At 41.3% G+C, this 16,375-nt stretch overlaps 1 long non-coding RNA gene across 2 annotated transcripts in view; it reads left to right on the forward strand.

Annotated features, from left to right (window-relative positions):
* LOC103559920 (uncharacterized) overlaps positions 1–16,375 on the forward strand; it is a 72,893-nt gene that overhangs the window by 937 nt on the left and 55,581 nt on the right. Inside the window, exons 2-4 of one of the 2 annotated variants that reach the window (XR_011541613.1) lie at positions 606–1,048; positions 1,132–1,252; positions 12,523–12,596. This is a non-coding gene — a long non-coding RNA (uncharacterized lncRNA). The remainder of the gene's footprint in view (positions 1–605; positions 1,049–1,131; positions 1,253–12,522; positions 12,597–16,375) is intronic. The other variant, XR_011541614.1, reaches the window with a different exon arrangement.

Below are 16,375 nucleotides of genomic sequence, written 5' to 3' on the forward strand. Positions count from 1 at the left end.
AGAGCCAGATTCAAACCCAAGCTGACTGAACCTGGAGCCTGTGCTGTTAACTCTTGTTCTAAACTGCCTCCATGAGATGCTAAGACTTGATCAGGGCAAAGTCCATGTCTGTCTGTGTACTCCTTTTGTTTTTTTTACCATATGGAGAGTGTGCTGAGGATTGTCTCCCTGACAACCAGCACAGAGTCTGGCATGCAATAGTTGTTCAATATTTGAACATTTAATGAATATTTGAATGCTGGAAAAACTGAGAGCCTAATAATGAAGTATAAATAATGATTTAGTAAATTAAAAAAAATCTAAGTTCAACACGGTACAATAGTTGAGCCTAATCTAGGCCTGGGCATCAGGAATATTTCTCTGCAAAACTTGCCTTCGATCAAATAGTATAGTTTTGGAGATTCTAGTCAGTGCAATAAAACAAGACAAAGAAATAAAAGGCTTCCAGATTGGAAAGGAAGAAATACCACTGTAGTTGCAGACAAAAATAATATGGAATACTACAAAAAAAAAAAAAAAAACCTACTAGAACAAGTAAATGAGTTTAGCAAAGTTGCAGGATACAGAGTCAATGTACAAAAATCAGTTATATTTCTTTATTCTAGCAATGAACAATTGAACATGGAAATCTTAAAAACACTATTTAGCAGCAAAAAAGAAAGAAAGAAAGAGAGAAAGAAATACTTAGGGATAAATTTGACCAAATATGTGAAAGACATATGAACTGAAAAGTACAAAACCTTGTGAGAGAAATTGAAGATCTAAATACAGACATATATCATGTTCATGGATCAGAAGATTCAATATTTTTAAGATGTCATTTACCTCTGAATTGATTTGTGGATTTAAAGCAAGATCAATAAAAATCAAAGCAGATTCTTTCTGTGGAAATTACCAAGGTGATTCTAAAATTTATGTGCAAGTGCAGAAGACGGAGAGTAGCCAAAACTTGATCAAAAAAAAAAGTTGAGGGACTTATACTACCTGATTTCAAGACATTATAAGAGCCACTGTAATCAACCTAGCGTGGGATTGTTACCAAACCAAAGTGAGTTTGCTTCTTGGTGAGTTGAAATCAAAGCCTTCACCAGAAGTAGTTGTCACACAAAGTACAATTTTTTTTTTTTGCAGGAAATGAGACCACAGAGAATCACTTCCAAAGCCATGGATCCCCGAGCAAAAGAAGACAGGTGCTTTTTATTCCGGATGGGGAATGAATATTCAAAAGGGAAGTTTCATACTCCATGTAGAGGTGGGTATAAACTCGCACAGGCGTGGTTTAAAAACACACTCATGTACATTGCATGTTGTGCTAATAAGGCTTAAGCTCCTCCTAGGGCGGAGATCTTAACATTCAAGTGAAGCGAAGGTAAGTTTTGGACACTTAGCCTGTCTGCTCAGGCATCAGTCTTGCCGTGGGGTTTGGACCGGCTCAGGGCAGTTGGTGATTTCATCTCTTAACATAACTGAAAAACAACTTTGAGAAACAGTTAAATGCTTTCAAAACCTCTTATGAGTTACTCAGGCAGGTTAGTTGGTGACAAAAATCCCTCCTGTAGTTTTATCCTGCTCCTCATTCTTGAGGGTCACGGGTGAAGGTACATCTTCTGTAACTGCTTCCTGCTGAGCATGGGCGCTGTCATGGGGACTGGTGGAGGAGCACAGTTTTCCCCAGCTAACTTTAGGTAGGTTTGTGGGTCACCAGATATTGGCTCATATCCTCGTGTCACAACCTTCTGTAACTTTATAGCTTTAATGCATTTAGTCACTAACTGTACCAGACAATGAAATATGTAGGGTCCAAAGAGCACGAGAAGAAGGATAGCCATTAAGAGGCTCAAGTGTGCGAGGAACCAAGTTAAGCTGGGAAGGGCTTGTTTGATTCTATTCCAGATTTTTCTGTGAGGTCTGGCTGGCTCTTTTCTATTGGCCAAGTGGCCTCTTCCAGTAACCTGGTTGCACTTTCTTTTATGGTGCCACTGACACCAAACTTCTTAATGTCAAATCTGTGTGCCTGATGTGCAGCGAGCCAAACACTGAGACACTGGTGCTTGGAGGTAGAGAACGGTCCCATTCGAGTTGGCCAAGACAGGAAGGCGGGAGCATGGGTTCACACCTTCCCCAGAGTGAAAAGCAGGGCGTGTTTATAGAGCTAAGGGGCTTGGCAGGAGGAGGTTCAGAGAACAAAGGGGTCACTCCTGATAAGCCCCTGGGCATTCTGCAATAGTTGCTGGAGGCTGGCCATTTGGTGATTGCAACCTCCCTGGAGGCATTCTCTTTTTTCTGTAAAAAAACTCACAAATCCTGGAGACCCAAGTCACCCCTCAAGCTAAACAAGAAAACAGCAAATTGAGAAGATTTATAACAAGGTCAAAACGCAATCATGTACTTATTGAATATCTACAGTAACCCTCAGGTACCCGGCTTCACCACTAGTGTTAACATAGAAACAGCAAGACGTATTAGCAAAGGCACAGATTCCTCCCCGGTCTGCCATGATGCGACCAAAGAACACAAAGCACCAATGACTATATAGCTATCTATAACACTGCACAGTAATCCAGCCATTCTAACTTTTAATGTGCCTACCGGGAGTAGGAGTGAGTCATATGAGAACAACCAAAGTACTCAGGTGTCCCAGGCAGGGCGCAGGTGAATGGAAGGGTTAAAACTATTAATAAGGCTATAATGAATGCAACCCCCAGTATTTTTACGGGAGTAGGTTGACAGGTCATTGGGATTTACTTATTTTTATGGTGTCACCAAACCAGAGTTTCAAATCAGAGAGTGGTTCACAGGAAAACTCAGCGTCATCAATCGTCTGTGATGATCTCTTTTGATGTTCAGGCATGGGTGCCTTGTTTTTTTTTTAAGATTTTATTTTTTTCCTTTTTCTCCCCAAAGCCCCCCAGTACATAGTTGTATACTCTTCGTTGTGGGTCCTTCTAGTTGTGGCATGTGGGACGCTGCCTCAGCGTGGTTTGATGAGCAGTGCCATGTCGGCACCCAGGATTCGAACCAACTAAACACTGGGCTGCCTGCAGCAGAGCGCGTGAACTTAACCACTCGGCCACGGGGCCAGCCCCCATGGGTGCCTTTTTTACCAGTATGTGGTGGACCCAAGGGGTGACTCCTAATTTTAGGGAAGAATGAGTGGTCACTAACACCAAGCGAGGCCCTACTTGAATAGGATTTAGCTAATCTTGGGGAGAACCACTTTTCCGAGTTTTAAGATAGACCCAATCTCCAGGTTCATATGGGTGGAGCTTGACCTCTGTAGGCAAGGGAAGACAGAAGTTTCGATATTTATCAAGTGTGTCTACCACCTCCTTCAGATTGATTATGTGTTTGGTTGCCATGGAGACTTCTGGGTCTGGGTTTGCAAGTGAATCTGAGTCTTTAGGGAATGGCCTCCCGTAGGTCATTTCAAAGGAGCTAAGCTTCAGGTCGCCTTTTGGAGCAGCCCTTATCCAAGTGAGGGCTATTATTGGCACTAATTTTAGCCAATTTTCTTGTGTCTCTTAGCACAGTTTAGCCAAAGTTTTCTTTAGAGTTTGATTGGCCCGCTCACTTTTTCTAGATGATTGTGGTTTCCAGGTAGCATGTAACCTCCATTTAACTTTCAAAACTCTCGTGACTTTAGAGGTTGTCTTTGACGTAAAGAGTGGCCCATTGTCACTCTGAATTGATCTAGGCAACCCAAAACGGGGAATTATCTTTTTTAACAACTCGTTTGTTACCTCGTTCACCCTTTCTGACCCACAAGGAAAGTCTTCAATCCATCCAGTAAATGTATCCCATAAACACCAAGAAGTATCTGTATTCCCCGAGGGCCATGGGCATAACAATAAAATCAACTTGCCAATCTTCCCCTGGTAAAGTTCCCTGAATTTGAGTTGCTCTGGCCAGGGGAAGTACAGGAGGTCTTGTTTGTACATTGTCCCCTGGCAATAAACAAATTGTTCAATTATTTTTTCAGTAAATTCTTTCATACCTATGGTGCTTATGACCTTTGTCATAGGCATAAAGTCTCTTTTCCATAATGTGTAGAATCATGAGCATTCTTAAGGAGCTCCCAAGCTTTTGTTTGGGGACCCAAATCTTCCCTCCTTGGTTATCATCCAGCCCTTGACTAGTGGGGACCACTGGTCACCCTGTGTGGTGGCTTCCCTTCATCAGGGGAATACACTGGTGTAAATTCATACAAGGCTAGAGTGGGAATTAATGGTAATTGGGAGAAGCTCTCTTGATTTAGCAGCCCTTTTTGTAGCTTTATCTGCCAAGTCCTTTCCTTTATTGGTCTCTAATTCTCCCCTTTGATGGCCTTTATAATGGACCACAGCTTCTTCCTTGGGGCCCTGTGCCACTTCCAGTAGTTTAAGGATCTCTGGCCCATGTTTAGTTTCTTTACTGCTGCTGTTAAGAAGTCCTCTTTCTTTCTTAATGGCTTCATGAGGGGCCAGCCCCGTGGCCGAGTGGTTAAGTTCATGCGCTCTGCTTTAGCAGCCCAGGGTTTTGCTGGTTCAAATCCTGGGCGCAGACATGGCACCACTCATCAAGCCATGCTGAGGTGGCATCCCACATGCCACAACTAGAAGGACCCACAACTGAAAATACACAACTATGTAGTGGGGGGTTTTGGGGAGAAAAAAGGAAAAAAAAAATAAAATCTCTAAATGGCTTTGTGAGCATGAATTACAGAGAAAGCATACTTAGAGTCTGTGTATATTATTTTTTCTTTTCCCAATTCCAAAGCTCTAGTTAATGTAATTATTTCTTCTTTTTGAGCTGAGGTGCCTGGTGTTAGCCCCTTGGCTTCTGTGGTTGCATGCAGGGACACTACTGCATAACCTGCTCTTCCTTGTCCATTATTCATAACGCTGCTCCCATCTACAAACCATACTTCCTCTGCATTGTAGTTGTTCACTCTGGAGATCTTTGCAGCTAGAGTAAACCTGATCAGTCACTTCTGGGCAGACATGGGTAATAGGCCCACTGGAATCAGGGAGCAGGGTAGCTGGGTTTACAGTATGACAGAGTTTTAAAGAAATCTGAAGGGAATCTAGCAGCATAACTTGATATCGTAGTATCCTATTCTGGCATAGCCATAGATGTCCTTTAGACTCTAGTAGGCTAGAGACTTGGTGGGGGGTCCACACTGTCATGGGTTGGCCCATAGTCAGTTTTTCTGCTTCCTTGATTAAGAGGCAGGTGGCAGCTACAACTCTCAAGCATGGGGGCCATCCTTTTCCCACAGTGTCTAGCTGCTTTGAGAAATAGGCTACCACTGGTTGGGTTTTTTTTGAGGAAGATTGGCCCTGAGCTAACGTCTGTGCCCATCTTCCTCTACTTTATATGTGGGACACCTGCCACAGCATGGGTTGATAAGTGGTGCATAGGTCTGCACCTGGGATCAGAACTAGAGCACCCCAGGCTGCTCAAGCAGAGCGCACGAACTTAACCGCTGCACCACTGAGTCAGCCCCTAGGCTATCACTGTTTTTCAGGGTCCCAACATTTGAGTTAGCACCCCTATAACTATTTCCTGTCTTTCATGAACATATAGGTCAAATGTTTTGCTCAGGTCTGGTAAGGCCAGTGCAGGTACTTCCATTAGCAAGTTTTTAAGCTTATTGAAAACTTGGTCACATAGCTTATCCCTTTCAGAGGGGTTCGTTTCTGGCCCCTGTAGTTTATCATAGGGAGGCTTAGCAATCAATCCAAAATTAGGGATCCAAATGCAGCAAAAGCCAGCCATCCCCAAGAATCCCCATAGCTGCCTATGAGTTTTTGTTGGAGCAAGTTGACATATTACTATTTTTCTCTCTTGAGGAAGGCTGTGTTATCCCCTTGAAATGATAAACCCCAAATACTTTATGCTTTCTTTAGATATTTATGCTTTCCCTTTAGACACTTTATATCCCTTACTGGCTAGGATATTTAACATAGTTACAGTGTTTTCATTAGAGATTTCCTTAGAAGGGCTGGCTATTGGGATGTCATCCACATACTGTCACACAGTACTCTGTTTTAATTCTAATTCCTTTAAATCTCAGCCCAGGATTTCCCCAAAGATAGTAGGGGAGTTTGGGAACCCTTGGGATAAGATAGTCTAGCAGTACTACTGCTTCTGATGAGTCTGGGTCCTCTGATTCAAAGGCAAATATCTCCTGGGACTTGGGATCCAATGGGATGCAGTAAAAAACATCTTTTAAATCCAGCACTATATAGAACCTGCTGTCCCCAGGGAGATTAACTAGCAGGGTGTAAGGATTAGGTACTACAGGATGTATGTCTATGTTCCTCTGTTCCTGGCTTTTTAACAGGTAAAATGGGAGTGTTTCATGGGGATCTACATGGCCTGATCAATCCCTGTTCTAAAAGCCTATTGATTACAGGAAAGATTCCTCTTATGGCTTCTGGCTTCAAGGGGTATTATTTTACCTGGGGCCAGTGATCTGTCTGCTTCAATTTTATCTTTACTGGTGTGGCACTGGCTGCTCATCCCACCTGTCCTTGTGCCCATTCTTCTGAGATAACTTGGCTTAAAACATGTAGGGGAATCTCTTCCTTCTCAGGTGCTGGTGTATCTTGCAATAGGGCCATGAGCTCAACTCCCCGATTTTTGGGAACTTGGATCTCCATTTTATCTTGTTCCCAGCTTATTGAGCCCCCTAACTTAGATAGCATGTGCCTTCCTAGAAGGGGAACAGGGCATTCTGATACATACAGAAAAGAATGTTTCAGCATTTTTGATCCTATTTCACAGGTCAAGGGCTCCAGAAACTTTTGGTCTCTTCTTTTCCTGATATTCCTTTTATGTTACACCTTTTTATGGAAAGGTTTCCCTTTTGGGTGTTCAACACTGAAAACGTGGCTCCAGTACTGAGCAAGAATTCAACATGCTTTCCTCCCACAAGGTCACCCTGGGGCTGCTCAGGGGAGATGAGGATTTGGTTATTTGGAGACACTTGGGGAGCCCCACAGCCCCGTCATCTCTCATCTGTGGTCAAGGGAAGTTGCCATGGCTCAGTCCTGTTCTATGCCTTCCCTCTCTGGGGATGGTTCAGACAATCCCACTGCCAATGCCCTTCCTGTTTGCTGTACGGACGTTGATTAAGCCCCCAACTTTGTTGGTGGCCTTTTGGTTCCTCGTTGGGGGCTGGGGTCACTCCCATGGCATCTTTTTTCTCTCTCTCGGGTTACCTTGAGCAGACCAGAGGGCCACAGCTAACAGGGCAGCTTGCCTTTTCATCACCTTGTCTTCTTTTTCATCCTCAGCTTCATCCCGGTTATTGAACATCCTAAGTGCAGCCTCTACTAGTGCTGAACCAGCATCAGAATCTATAGCCAACTTTTGGAGTTTCCTACAGACTCTGGAGCACTTTGAGAGGGAAATAGGAATTAAGAGCCACTGTTCTGCCCTAGGCCTCAGGGTCCCAATTTGTATATCACCTGAGGCAGTCCTGTAGCCTCTGTAAAAAGGCGGAGGGGTTTTCCTCAGGGCCTTGTTGGACCTCTCTTAATTTATACTGGTTAATGGGTAGCTGGCTTACCATTTGCATGGCTTTCAAAAGCAGACCCCGAAAATGTCCTAGCTTTTCTTGATCATCAGGGTGCACCCAGGGTCATTCCCTGGCACACCCAGTTCACCGGCCTGTGAATTTCTGACCCGGGGACATATTCATTATCTGCGTGTTCCCCAGCTTTTAACAGAACAGTTGACTTTTCCACGTCTGTGAGAAGGCTGTGTGAATATCTGCCCAGGTTGGAATATGTGTGGAGAAGATTCCCTTGGCTTGGTTTATGAATTCCTCTGGGTCAGCCCTCAATCCTTTAGTGAGTGCCTTCCAACTGTATAAATCAGAGGTGGAGAGGGGACATGTACATTAATAAGTCTCCCTTCATCATCAGGCACCTGTCTCACGGGATAAATCCCAGGTTTGTAACTGGTTCCTAATGTAGTTGTACTATCTGGAAGAGGAGGGTAAAGGGTCTTTGATTGTTGGAGAGTCAAATTCCCTGTAAGGGAATTGCTCAGTGTGGACAGTAAAGTGTTTGGCCCTGAATCCACTGTGGTTAGGGACTTTGGGGTTATGGCCTCCAGTTTGTGTGGAGTGACGACTGGGTGGGTCTCTTGGGGGTCACCAACTGGCCTGATGGTGGGGAGGAAGCTGAAGATGTGAGCAGGGTGGACCCTGAGGTAGGCTTTCCTTAGCCCCACGTTTCCTGACTTGGAGGAGCAGGTCCTCCTTGTTGGAAATATCTTACAATATGGGAAGTATTTTCGAAGTCTTAGGTTCAACCTTTAATTTGCAAATTTTACATTTTCTTTGTAACCCTTCCTCATTGGACACAGGGGATCTTTTCCCATTTCTTGGTTCTTTTGCAAAATAGATTGTAACATGGTGTTAAAATTTAGGGTCCCATTTACTGGCCATCTTCCCCCAACCTCCAATGAATATTGTGGCCAGGCTGTGTTATATAAAAAGATCATCCACTTTCAGGTCAATGGGGAATGCCTGAAGGCCTTCCAATTCTGAAGAATGCAGCCCGATGGGTTCTCTTATGGGATGGAGCTTGCCCCCTACCCCCATATTCTAGGGTCTTTTCTTATCGTCTATTTCCAACCTCCCAGGGGCAACATATAATGGTTAGTGCTGACATAGATGCCACAAGATTTTACCCAGAGGTGTTTTAGCACCCTAGTAGCCTGAAATCAGACCCAAGCAAGTAAGGGCTGATGTTTGGGCATCCAAGCAGATTTGGAAGGTCAAGAACCAGGGGTTGAGAGCCATCTATAAAGGACGACTCTTGAATTCCCACTCCCACCAGGCACTCCCAAAGAAGTGGACTGGGCAGAGGGTCTGAAGAGGCCTTACTAGGGTATGAGATTTCAGCCTGAATTTCTTGCTTAAAGAAAAGAGTGAGCTCAGTTGCAAGATCTTTCTGTCAACTGGGCAAAAGGTGCAGGAAGAGATTCTTCCTTTTGTTGGCCAAATCCTGCAAGTAGATAACTAAGGAGACAAAAGTACCCCACTGAGACCTGAGGAGGTATTGTGGAAGCGAAAGGGAGAGCAGTGGAAATACTTTAGCATGGAGTGAAAGGGAAAATAAAACTGGTTGATGCTGAGTTTCACTCAGGGACTGCCAATAAAGACGGAAAGGAAAAGAGGGGGACCTGGGAGTCCAGAAAGCCGGAATGTCAGAGGGATTGAAGAAAAACAAGATCAATGTCAGGTGTCCCCAACTGAGAAGGCAGATTCAAAGGATTCAGAAGGGACTTAAACACACAAAAGACAGACTCAGTGACTCCAGAGGGGACTTGAACCCACGCCTTGTCCCTCCAGGACTTGAGCCTTCAGGAACCACTAGTCAAGGGTCAGATCACTCCTGTTTCACCAGACCCAATGGCCAGGTTGTATAACTCCTGAATTCTATAAGCCAACCTAAAACAGACTTTGTGAGACAACTTAAAGAAATAACTCTTATTGCTGTGCCATGGGGTCCATACACTTATTTCCATTGAGAGATCCTCCAAGCAAAATGCTCAGTGTGGCCACTAGGTCTCCTAATGGGGCAGCGACGTCAAACTGGAAGCACAAGCACCAAGAAGGAAATCCTCCTTGTGAGGTCCAATTCCTGACCCCCGGTAGCCTGAAGCGGTTAGCCTGGGTATGCTGCCACAGCCCACTGCTCCATCCATTGGAAACTGGGTGGCTGGAGGACTGGAACCTCAGAGGGACAGACGTCCCATCTGGGATGCCAAATTTTGTTACCGAACCAAAGTGAGTCACTCCTTGGTGAGTTGAAATCAAATCTTTTACCAGAAGTAGTTGTCACACAAAGTACAATTGATGTACAGCAAATAAGGAGACCACAGGGAATCACTTCCAAAGCCGTGGCTGCCCAAGCAAGGGAAAATAGGTACCTTTTATTTTGGATGGGGAGTGAATATTCACATGTAGAGGTGGGTATAAGCTCATACAGGCGTAGTTTGAAAACGTGCTCTCACATACATTGCATGTTATGGTAGTAAGGCTTAAGCTCCTCCTGAGGTGGAGATCTTAACATTAAAATGAAGCAAAGGTAACTTTTGGACACTTCTCGGGTTGTCTGCTCAGGCACCACTATTGCTGCGGAGTTTAGATTGGTTCTGGGTGGTTGGTGATTGCATCTCTTAACATAACTGAAAAACAGCTTTGAGAAACAGTTAAGTGCTTTCGAAACCTCCTTTGAGTTACTTGGGGCAGTTAGTCGGTGACAGTATCACTGTAAAGATAAACAAATAGAGCAATGGAACAGAACAGAGAGTCCAGAGATAGACCTACACGTATATAGTCAATTGATTTTCAACAAATACACCAAGGAAATTCAATAGTAAAGGACAGTCTTTTCAGCAAACAATGCTGGAACAATTGGATAGTGTATGCCAAAAAAAATGAAAATAATCTTGATCCTTTCCTCATAACATACACAAAAATTAACTAAAAATGGATCATAAATCTAAATTTAAGAGCTAAAATTATAAAACTTACAGAAGAGAACATAGGAGAAAAATCTTGGTGATCTTGAATTTGGCAGATTTCTTAAACATGGCACAAAAGTGCACAAACTATAAAAGGAAGAAAAATTGATAGATTTTGCTTCATCAAAATTAAAACTTCTGTTTTTGAAACACTCTTAAGAAAATGAAAATGCAAGCTATCGACTGAAAGAAAATATTTGCAAAACATATTTGACAAAGGACTTCTAGCTCGAATATATAAAGAGCTCTTACAACTCAGCAAGGAGACAAAGAACCTAATTTTAAAAAGGCAGAAAATTAAACAGACACATCACTGAAGAAGATGTATGGATGACAAAATAATCACATGAAAAGATGCTCAACATCATTAGTCATTAAGAAAATGCAAATTAGAAGTACAATGAGATATCATGGCACAGGCTATTCACTAGAATGGCTAAAATTAGAAAGACTGATCATATGAAGTGTTGGCAAGGATGTGAAACAACTGGAATTCTCATATATTGTATGTAGGAAATGTAAAATAATACACTTATTTTGTGAGTAGGTTTGGCCATTTCTTAAAAAGCTAAACATACACCTATCCTTTGATGCAGCCATTCCACTCCTAGGTGTTTACCCCCAAAGACTTGTACATGAATATTCATAGGACTATTATTTGTAATGGGCTCAAACTGGAAACAACCCAAATGTCCATCAACATGTGACTGGAGAACAAACTGTGGTATATCTGCACAACAGAATACTACTCAGCAATAAGAAGGAATGAATGACTGATACACTAAACAACATGAATGCATCTCAAAATAATTGTTCTGAGTGAAAGAAGCCAGACCAAAAAAGAACAGCTATTGTGTAATTCCATTGATATAAGATTCTAGAAAATCCAAACTATAATGACAAAAAGCAGATCAGTGGTTCCTTGGGGATGTGGGGGCATGAAGCAGGGTGGGTGGAGACGGGTGGGAAGGTGGTATCACAAAGGAGCAGGAGGGAACATTTGGGGTAATGGATATGTTCATTTTCTTTATTATAGTGATGGTTTCATAGGTGTACGTTTATGTCAAAACTTCTCAAATTGTACAGTTTTATCATCTGTGGCTTATTGTATACCAATAATGCCTCAATGAAGTTGGGGAAAAAGACATACCTATTCTTAATATTTAAGCCTAATCTGAGCCTGGAAATCAGAAAAATTGCTCTGCAAATTGCCTTCAACTTTATAAAAGGCGTCCAGCCCTCCTTCTTACATCTCATGGAGAGTATAGTGAAGATTGGACTATAGGGCAGACTACGAGACTAAAATATTTTAAAATTAGTATTATTATTGACATCTCTAGATAGTTCCTTCTCATCACTATGGCTTTTTTTTAACTCTGCACAAGCATAATGAATTAATTAGAATGTAAAACAGAATAAGACAGTAATAAGGATTATTTTAAAAAGCATAATAGAAGAGATTAGAAATTCTCTCTGGAATAGGAGTTATGAAGTTATTTGGTAACAGGATAAGGGAACCCTTATTTTTCTTACATATAAAAAAAGTGTAGAAAAAAATGTAGGAAACCATAAATATAAATGGTAAGAATCATGGAAGAAGAAACCTCTAAGTTAATCCTTTTATAAGAAGAAGGATCCTTTTGTAATGAATCTTGCAATTTGTAATGTGTTTTCAGATTTTCCTAGTTTATCTTGGCATTTTCCAGTTAAAACACTAGAGATTTCAAAAAAATTGTGGTAAACACAGTCCTGTAGTGAAGATCAGGAAAATCTGCGAGACTTTTGAAATGGTGTTTTTCTAGGAAAGTATGTCCAATGCCTCCTGCTTTTCATAAGGTCACTAAACATCTGTGACAGGACTGTGGGAATATATGAGGAAGGCTTTTAGTGCCTATGAATTGTAAATATTTTTAACTTCCTGCATGTAATTCATAAAATCATAAAGTTCAAAGAACATTCTAATAAATCATCTGGTCCAACATTCTTCTTTTATAGATGAGGAAATTAAGTGAGACGCAGAGATGGGAAGTGATTCACCTAAGTACTGCAGAGCAAGTTCGCTAAACTGGGTGAGAATCCAGATTTCCTGGCCACTAGTCTAGAGCTTTATGTCACAATACATTACTGCTTTTAATTATATCAGTGTAGAATATGGAGGAACAACATGTCAGCTACAAGTAGGGTTAAAACTTCATCATCTTCCAGGATGCTCTGCTGTGAGGTTTTTATATCTTATTGATCCCTCCTTTCTGGCTGCTGCTTCTCAAGCTCTGTACTCAGCTATCTGCTTTTATTTCTTTGGTTTAAATTTTTTTTATATTGTGGTAACATTGGTTTATAACGTTATATAAATTTCAGGTGTACATCATTATATTTCAATTTCTGTGTGGGTTACATCATGTTCACCACCCAAAGACTGATTACAATCCATCACCACAACATGCGCCTAATCCCCCCTTTCGCCCTCCTCCCTCCCCCCTTCCCCTTTGGTAACCACCAATCCAATCTCTATCTCTATATGATTACTGTTGTTTTTATCTTCTATTTATGAGTGAGATCACACAGTATTTGACTTTCTCTCGCTGACTTATTTCACTTAGCATAATACCCTCAAGGTCCATCCATGTTGTCCCAAATGGCCAGATTTCATCATTTTTTAAGGCCAAGTAGTATTCCATTGTGTATATATGCCACATCTTCTTTGTCCATTCATCCCTTGATGGGCACCTAGGTTGCTTCCAAGTCTTGGCTCTTGTGAATAATGCTGCAATGAACATAGGAGTCGATGTATCTTTACACACTCATGTTTTCATGTTCTTTGGATAAATACCCAGCAGTGAAATAGCTGGATCATATGATAGTTCTATTCTTAATTTTTTGAGGAATCTCCATACTGCTTTCCATAGTGGCTGCACCAGTTTGCACTCCCACCAGCAATGTACGAGAGTTCCCTTCTCTCCACATCCTCTCCCACACTTGTTTCTTGTCTTGTTAATTTTAGCCATTCTGATGGGAGTGAGGTAATATTTCACTGTAGTTTCGATTTGCGTTTCCCTGATAGCTAATGACGCTGAACATCCTTTCATGTGCCTGTTGGCCATCTGTATATCTTTTTTGGAGAAATGTCTGTTCAGATCTTTTGCTCACTTTTTAAGTTAGTTGTTAGTTTTTTTGTTTTTGAGATGTGTGCATTCTTTATATATTATAGAGATTAACCCGTTATTAGATATATGGTTTGCAAATATCTTCTCCCAATTGTTAGGTTGTCTTTTTGTTTTGTTGATGGTTTCTTTGCTGTGCAGAAGGTTTTTAGTTTGATGTAGTCCCATTTGTTTATTTTTTTTCTATTGTTTCCTTTGCCCGATCAGGCATGGCACTTGAAAATATGCTGCTAAGACAAACGTCAAAGAGTGTACTGCAGGGGCCGGCCCCATGGCTCAGCAGTTAAGTGCGCATGTTCCGCTTCTCAGCAGCCCGGGGTTCGCCGGTTTGGATCCCAGGTGCAGACATGGCACCGCTTGGCAAAAGCCATGCTGTGGTAGGTGTCCCACGTATAAAGTAGAGGAAGATGGTCATGGATGTTAGCTCAGGGCCAGTCTTCCTCAGCAAAAAGAGGAGGATTGGCAGTAGTTAGCTCAGAGCTAATCTTCCTCAAAAAAAAAAAAGACTGTACTGCCTATGTTTTCTTCTAGAAGTTTCATAGTTTCAGGACTTACTTTCAAGTCTTTAATCCATTTTGAGTTGATTTTTGTGTGTGGTGTAGGATAATGGTCTACTTTCATTCTTTTGCATGTGGCTGTCCAGTTTTCCTAGCACCATTTATTGAAGAGACTCTGCTTTCTCCATTGTGTGTTCTTGGCTCCCTTGTTGACAATTAGCTGTCCGTAGATGTGTGGGTTTATTTCTGGGCTCTCGATTCTGTTGCATTGATCTGTGTGTCTGTTTTTGTGCCAGTACCATGCTGTTTTGATTACTATAGCTTTGTAGTATATTTTGAAATCAGGGTGTGTGATACCTCCAGCTTTGTTCCTTTTTCCCAGGATTCCTTTGGCTATTTGGGATTTTTTGTTGTTCCATATAAATTTTAGGATTCTTTGTTCTATTTCTGTGAAAAATGTTGTTAGGACTTTGATAGGGATTGCACTGAATCTATAGATTGCTTTAGAAAGTATGGACATTTTGACTGTGTTAATTCTTCCAATCCAACAGCATAAAATATCTTTCCATTTCTTTGCGTTTTCTTCAATTTCTTTCAACAATGCTTTATAGTTTTCAGTGTACAGGTCTTTCATCTCTTTGGTTAAGTTTATTCCTAGGCATTTTATTTTTTTGTTATGATGATAGATGGAGTTGTGTTCTTAATTTCTCTTTCTGCTACTTCGTTGTTAGTGTATAGAAATGCAACTGGGGTCCGGCCCCATGGCCAAGTGGTTGGGTTCGCGCACTCCGCTTCCAGAGGGCCAGGGTTCGGATCCTGGGTGCGGACATGGCACTGCTCGTTGGGCCATGCTGAGGCGGTGTCCCACATGCCACAACTAGAAGGACCCACAGCTAGAATATACAACTATGTATCGGGGGGTTTGGGGAGGGAAAAAAAAAAGAAATGCAACTGATTTTTGTATATTGATTTTGTATCCTGCAACTTTACTGTGTCCATTTATTATTTCTAAAAGTTTTTTGGTGGATTCTTTAGGGTTTTCTCTATGTAAAATCATGTCTTCTGCAAATAGTGACAGTTTCACTTCTTCTTTTCCAATTTTATTTCTTTTTCCTTCCTGATTGCTGTAGCTAGGGCTTCCAATACTGTGTTAAATAAGAATGATGAAAGTGGACATCCTTGTCTGGTTCCTGTTCTTAGAGGGGTAGCTTTCGGTTTTTCTCCACTGAGAATGATGTTAGCTCTGGGTTTGTTATATATGGCCTTTCTTATGTTGAGGTACTTTCTTTCAGTACCCATTTTATTCAGAGTTTTTATCATAAATGGATGCTGTGTCTTGCCAAATGCTTTCTCTTGTCAAATGCTTTCTCTACATCTGTTGAGATGATCATGTGATTTTTATTCTTCATTTTGTTAATGTGGGTATCATGTTGATTGATTTGTGGATGTTGAACCATCCCTGCATCCCTGGAATAAATCCCACTTGATCATGGTGTATGATCTTTTTAATGTATTGTTGTATTTGCTTTGCTAGTATTTTGTGGTGGATTTTTGCATCAATGTTCATCAGTGATATTGACATGTTATTTTCTTTTTGTGTGTTATCCTTGTCTGGTTTTGGTATCAGGGTAATGTTGGCTTTGTAGAATGAGTTAGGAGGCTTCCCCTCCTCTTCAATTTTTTGAAAGAATTTAAGAAGGATAGGTATTAGGTCTTCTTTGAATCTTTGGTAGAATTCACCAAGGAAGCCGTCTGGTCCCAGGCTTTTATTTTTTGGGGAGGTTTTGATTACTGTTTTGATCTCCTTACCAGTAATCGATCTATTCAAAGTCTGTATTTCTTCTTGATTCAGTTTTGGAAGGTTGTATGATTCTAAGAATTTATCTATTTCTTCTAGATTATCCAATTTGGTGGTGTACAGCTTTTCGTAGTATTCTCTTACAGTCTTTTGTATTTCCGAGGTGTCCATTGTAATTTCTCCTCTTTCCTTTCTGATTTTATTTATTTGAAACTTCTCTCTTTTTTTCTTGATGAGTCTAGCTAAAGGTTTGTAAATTTTGTTTATCTTTTCAAAGAACCAGCTCTTGGTTTTATTGACTTTTTCTATTTTTTTTAAGTTCTATTTCATTTATTTCTGCTCTGATTTTTATTCTTTCCTTCCTTCTACTGATTTTGGGCTTTGTGTGTTCT

Source organism: Equus przewalskii, chromosome 6, assembly GCF_037783145.1.
Source record: "Equus przewalskii isolate Varuska chromosome 6, EquPr2, whole genome shotgun sequence".
Lineage (NCBI taxonomy): Eukaryota > Metazoa > Chordata > Mammalia > Perissodactyla > Equidae > Equus > Equus przewalskii.